At 43.5% G+C, this 6,598-nt stretch overlaps 1 pseudogene; it reads left to right on the forward strand.

Annotated features, from left to right (window-relative positions):
* The first annotated feature begins 3,768 nt into the window (after positions 1–3,768).
* On the forward strand, positions 3,769–5,131 carry LOC130870031 (heterogeneous nuclear ribonucleoprotein A3-like; annotated as a pseudogene).
* The last annotated feature ends 1,467 nt before the right edge of the window (positions 5,132–6,598 follow it).

Raw genomic sequence — 6,598 nt, forward strand, 5'->3', positions numbered from 1 at the left:
TAGGGTCCCTCTCATGCTCTTTCTTTCCAATTACCCACTAGACCTTCCTTCACAAGGAGCTGAAGAAAGGCACAGTCTTTTCCAAAGGCTGCTGTGTGGTCTGTGAATTTCAGGGATCTATAGCAATGAGCAACAATTCACTGTCTGGTTGCTAAAAGTACCAGGCATCAGTCAGTTTTTTCCGACAACAGAAAATCAAACACTTAGACTATTGATTGGTGTAAGAGGTTCTTTTGTCTTTGTGTTGCTTTCATTGGTTAATAAAGAGACTGCTTTGGGCCTGTTGATGGGGCAGAACTTAGGTAGGTGGGGGAAATTAAACTGAATGCTGGGAGGAAGAAGGCAGAGTCAAAGAGACGCCATGGATCCACTGCCAGAGTAAGACATGCTGCCAAAGCCAGTAAGCCATAGGTTAATAGAAATGGGTTAAGCTAAGATGTAAGAATTAGCCAATAAGAAGTTAGAGCTAATAGCCCAAGCAGTGTTTTAGTTAACATAGTTTCTGTGTGATTACTTTGGTTCTGGGCAGCCAGGACAAACAAGTGGCCTCCTTCTCTCCTCCTACAATTAATATTTGTATGCTCTTGCACTTCATGTCAGCCATTATGTGCCATTGCTGTGGATGGATCCTACCACCTCAGAGCACAGCAGAAACTGTAGAGATTCCTGGAAGAGGGGGTGGGGGCTAAAAAAATTTTTGAACATCAATTAGCTTATCAACATGGCTCTGTCCCAATTCCAGGGTCAACAAAATTCTACTCTTTTTAAGTAATTTTAAGTGTGACTCTGCGACTGAAGAGATAATTCAATGGGTAAAATGCTTCCTGTGCATATATGAATGCCTGAGTTAAAATACCCAGAACCAATGCAAAGCCAGGCCTGGTAGCTGGAGTATAAATCCTAGTGCTCCCAAGAAAAGACCAAGGAGAATTTCCTAGAAGCTACAGATCCAGCAGTGTGGCATGCACAGCAGAGAACAAGAGAACTTATGTTAAACAAGGCGGGAAGTCAGGGCTAAAGCCAGAGAATGTCCTCCCAACTCCACATGCCATCCCTGGCAGGCTTTCACACATTATGACACTTATGAATGGACACACAGAAAGGTTGTTTTTGTTTTGTTTATTTATCATGGTACTGTTGAGGTGGCTTAGTACATAAAAGTGATTGCCAGAAAGCAATGACCTGATTTCAATTGCTGAAACCCATGTAAAGGTGGTGAGAACTGATTCCACAATGTCCTCTGACTTCCTTGCATATTATCATTCTTACTTCCACTCTGTCACTCTGTGTATGTGTGTGTATGCGTGTGTGCATGTGTGTGTACGTGTGTATCATACACAGAAATAGCAGTAATAATAATAACAATACTAAAGTAAAAACATTTTTTCAAATGATTCTGCGGGACACCTTCAGAAAGCTGCTGACAAGCCAGGCAGTGGTGCACACCTTTAATCCCAGAACTCGGGAGACAGAGGCAGATGGATCTCTGTGAATTCGAGACCAGCCTGGTCTACAGAATAAATTCCATGACAGGCACCAAAGCTACAGAGAAACCATGTCTAAAAAAAAAAAAAAGCTACTGACAGAATCTCCAATCTCCCATCTCTCCCTCACCTACACACAAAGATCACCAAACACCAGCTGTTTCTTGATACCCAACCAAGAATCTCATTCTGGTGCTATCATGGTTTCCCTCTATATCCATCCCAGCCTGCCTTGAAGCTTTCATCCTTGGTCAGTCTTCAGAGGTAGCAGCTACAGTCACAAAGCCACTTTTACTGTCTCTGCGCTCTCTCTGCCATCCAGTACTCTGCAGCCTGATCAGAATCACAGTGTCTAGAATCTTCTGGAAGGAGAGCTCACAAAGTCACATCTGAATGTTATTGCAGTGATAATACACTTCTGAACATCTGTTTCTGTGCTTAGTCTCCAGCGTCTCCCTTCCCACTTACAAACTTCAGAAACTCCCATCTTCCTAGCATCATCATTCCTCATGTGTCAGCCCAGACCCCGAAACACATTCAGAGTCAGTCTCAAACTCCAATCTGAGTTGTCACCAGCCACCAAGGGGTCAAATGAAGTGACCTTGTGTGCTCATTCTGAGACTCTTTCCCTTTTATGTTTCTCAGGCATCTCCTTGCTATAGCATCTCTGTTTCTGAATGAAGCTGCAGGAGATCAAACTTTCCAAACTGCCTCAAATGTTGGTTTATGGCTGTGCCAGGAAGTACCAAGATGTGGAGACAGGATCTACAACCCCTCAGAGGAATGTTGTGTGGATGATGCCATCCTGTTCTTTAATCAGACCCGCAAATGTGGCAGCAGTGACTGCCCCTACTGGCCCTGCTTTGAGCTCTGCTGTCCTGAGTCCTTTAGTCTCCAGAAGAAATTTATTATCAAGCTGAAAATTCAGGGGGAGAGATCCCATTGCAGTTCATCCCCCATCTCTGGGGACTGTGCTAGGTAAGTGCCCTCTTCCTGTCTGTGTGTAGGGCTGTATATGGGAATACAGAAGAGACAGTGTACCCTCCCTTCTATGACAACCTTCATCCCTTATTCTTATCACTAACAAACCCTTAAGCTGTTTTGTTAATTCACTTCTCTGATTCTTCACTTGGGTTTTCTCCTTTGCAGCAGAAGGACACTTTCATGGAGGAAATATTCAAGAAAACGAACTTTGTCTTAGGCAACAAAGTGATGCCCAGGTAGGCTTCAGGGTCTGTGCAATCACTGTGTGAGATGATGGTTGAGTGTTGGGCTACAAACAGGACATTTGTACCTCCCCCTCTCAGGCCCAGGAAACATTCCAAAGATGCTGGGCTGTGGGCAATCTCAGTCTGAATTCAGCTACCTGGGTACAGCTGGACCTGTCAAGAGCCAACCATGGGTACTGATGGGCTCATTGGGCCTCCTATCTTCCTACTGAATTAGTTACTGGTGGAATACAGGGAAGGAAGATTCGTTGTCTTTCACGTACCCAGTGGTGTACCACCAGGTTCCAGCAGGTGGTTCCAAACCTGTGGCCATGCAGAGTCCTGGTTATAATAACACTTATTAACCCTTTGATTGCTGCCAGCTTGAGAGTCCCTCTTGTTGTTATTGGCAATAGTACCCTGAGTCCAGTCACTGCTAACTATGTATGAATGACTGTGGGGTTATCCACTGGGGCATGAGCAATAGGTTGTGGCCTTAGAAACGCCCCTGCCCCTACACACTGGAATTTTGACTGATTTGAACTTGTCCAGGTCTGTGCAGACAATCACGGTTGCTATGTCGTGTCCAGGAGACAGCTCTCTTTTCGTGACTCTCCTCCCTTGGCTCTTAAACTCTTTCTACTTACTCTTCTAGCATGTTCCCCGAGCCTTGGTTAGGGAGGTTGATACAGATGATCCATTCACATCTGGGGACTCACAGTCACTTATCCTCAGCACTTTGACCAGTTATGAGTCTCTGTATCAATCATTGCCTACCGCAAAAGAAGCTTCTCTGACAAAGGTTGAGAGTACATGTGTATGAAAATAAATATGAATATTAAGAAAAAGTAATGTGAGAGATGGCTTGGTAACCTGAGGTCCATCGCCAGAATACATGATAGGTAACAGCTATCTGTAACTACAGTCCTAGGCTACCCTCTTCTGGCCACCACAGGCACTGCAAATAACCGTGCCCTGACATATATGAAGGCAAAACACCCACACGTGTAAAAAAGAAGATAAAAAATAAGAAAACAAAACAAGGTCGAGTTGGAAGAGGCGAGTCCGGTCTCAAAATGGAGGGCCATGATCCAAAGAAACCAGAACAGTTGAGGAAACTGTTTATTGGTGGTCTGAGCTTTGAAACCACAGATGATAGCTTAAAAGAACATTTTGAGAAATGGGGCACACTTACAGACTGTGTGGTAATGAGAGATCCCCAAACAAAACATTCTAGGGGCTTTGGTTTTGTGACCTACTCTTGTGTTGAAGAGGTGGATGCTGCAATGTGTGCTCGGCCACACAAAGTTGATGGGCGTGTGGTGGAACCAAAGAGAGCTGTTTCTAGAGAGGATTCTGTAAAGCCTGGTGCCCATTTAACAGTGAAGAAAATCTTTGTTGGTGGTATTAAAGAGGATACAGAAGAGTATAACCTGAGAGACTACTTTGAAAATTATGGCAAGATTGAAACCATAGAAGTTATGGAAGACAGGCAGAGTGGGAAAAAGAGGATTTGCTTTTGTGACTTTTGATGACCATGACACAGTTGATAAAATTGTTGTTCAGAAATACCACACTATTAATGGGCATAATTGTGAAGTGAAAAAGGCCCTTTCTAAACAAGGGATGCAGTCTGCTGGATCACAGAGAGACCGTGAAGGTGGATCTGGCAATTTTATGGGTCATGGAGGGAACTTTGGAGGTGGTGGAGATAATTTTGGTCGTGGTGGAAACTTTGGTGGAAGAGGAGGCTGTGATGGTGGAGTGGTGGCAGCAGAGGTAGTTATGGAGGTGGTGATGGTGGATATAATGGATTTGGAGGTGATGGTGGCAACTATGGTGGTGGTCCTGGTTACAGCAGTAGAGGAGGCTATGGTGGTGGTGGACCAGTCTGTGGAAACCAAGGTGGTGAATATGGTGGTGGTGGAGGAAGAGGATATGATGGTTACAATGAAGGAGGAAATTTTGGTGGAGGTAACTATGGTGGTGGGAACTATAATGACTTTGGAAATTATAGTGGACAACAGCAATTAAATTATGGACCCATGAAAGGGGGCAGTTTTGGTGGAAGAAGCTCAGGCAGTCCCTATGGTGGTGGCTATGGATCAGGTGGTGGATGTGGTGGATATGGTAGCAGAAGGTTATATATATATAGAACAGCAGAAAAGGGCTACAGTTCTTAGCAGGAGAGAGAGCGAGGAGTTGTCAGGAAAGCTGCAGGTTACTTTGAGACAGTCGTCCTAAATGCATTAGAGGAATGTAAAAATCTGCCACAGAAGGAGCGATGATCCACAGTCAGAAAAGTTACTGCAGCTTAAACAGGAGGCTCTTCTTGTTCAGGTCTGTCAGAGCCACAGTTTGCAAAAAGTGCAGCTATTGATTAATGCAATGTAGTGTCAATTAGATGTACATTCCTGAGGTCTTTTATCTGTTGTAGCTTTGTCTTTCTTTTTCTTTTCATCACATCAGGTATATTGCCCTGTAGATTGTGGTAGTGGTACCAGGAATAAAAATTAAGGAATTTTTAACTTTAAAAAAAAAAAGGTCATATGACAACATGACCATTGAGCAAAATAGCACCAGAAGGGGACACACACACGCATACCCTGAAGCCATGATTGACAGGCCTTTGTGTTTCTTGTTATTATTATTTTTAAGCCAGTGCACAGTGCAATCAGTATCATTTATGCATTTTCCTTTTTTAGTTTTTGAGACAGTATTTCTCTGTGTGACAGTCCTAGTTCTTCTGGAAATTGCTTTGTAGACAAGACTGGCCTCAAATTCACAGAAATCTGCCTGCCCGTTGTCTCCCAAGTGCTGAGATTAAAGGCACGCACCACCATCACCCAGACATTTAGGCATTTTCAAACAAAGTGGTTTTCACTAGGTTCCCTTGCTCTCTCATCTCCATCCTCTGCTCCCAGATTATCCTTGTGTCCTCATACTCTCTTATGTGTCTTCTGGTCTCCTGTGTCTCCAGCTACAGTTTTAAGGATCTCAATTCTGAATCGTCTTCCCTGGACAGTTTTCAATACCTGGTTTATTCCAATCAACACTGATTCCTGAATGTCCCTATTGGAAGGATGGGATTGGCATTGGATTGAAGAGACATTATGTGTGTGTTTTGTTACGGTGCTCATTTGAACATAATTTACTTAAACATGTATTAGAATGTTTCTTCATAACTTTCTAAAATTAACATGTGTTGATGCAGTTAAAGATGATAATATATCCAATCCAGAGCCCATTAGAGCACAGAGAAGGTAACTATATGTGAGCCAGGCCTGATGCCTTCAGAGAAATTTAGGCAGTGGGTGCTACATAATCATGTCCTTCAAACACTCTGGTTGCTCTGGAGACTCCAGAATTGAAGATCACATATCTGTCTAGGAAAAGAAGATCAACAAGATCCCGAAGGCCTTCTCAAGATTACAGAAGCAGCATGCTATGGCTGAGAGAAAAGACTCTCAGGCTAGGCGAGCTGCCTGCATGTCCTGCACTAAAGCTGCAGGAATACAGTTCCAGTGGGTAGTCATCCATGCCGGGCTTGACTTTTAGAAATGCAGCTGCCTTTGAGACTTCCCTGACCCTTTTAGTAGCCCCTCACTCATACTCATATAAGGAACCCAAATAAACTCATTGGATTAAAAGTTGGACTGTCGTTGAAATATTAGTGTAACCTATTAGTTCCTTGTCAGAGGTGAGTAGATACTGCATCACAACCCCATAGGAAAAGTTGCACACAATAGCAGGCTCCCTAATTTCTGGCATCTCAGAAGCAGCAGAATGTGTCTATTGCCTAATTTGTGACACTGTATTTTGTTATGGAAATTCAAGCTGACTGATACAGTGTCTTAAAAACTGCTGTGTAGAATGAGAGAAGGCTTAAGTGACTATAGTAAGTAG

The sequence above is a fragment of the Chionomys nivalis genome, chromosome 2, assembly GCF_950005125.1.
Source record: "Chionomys nivalis chromosome 2, mChiNiv1.1, whole genome shotgun sequence".
NCBI lineage: Eukaryota > Metazoa > Chordata > Mammalia > Rodentia > Cricetidae > Chionomys > Chionomys nivalis.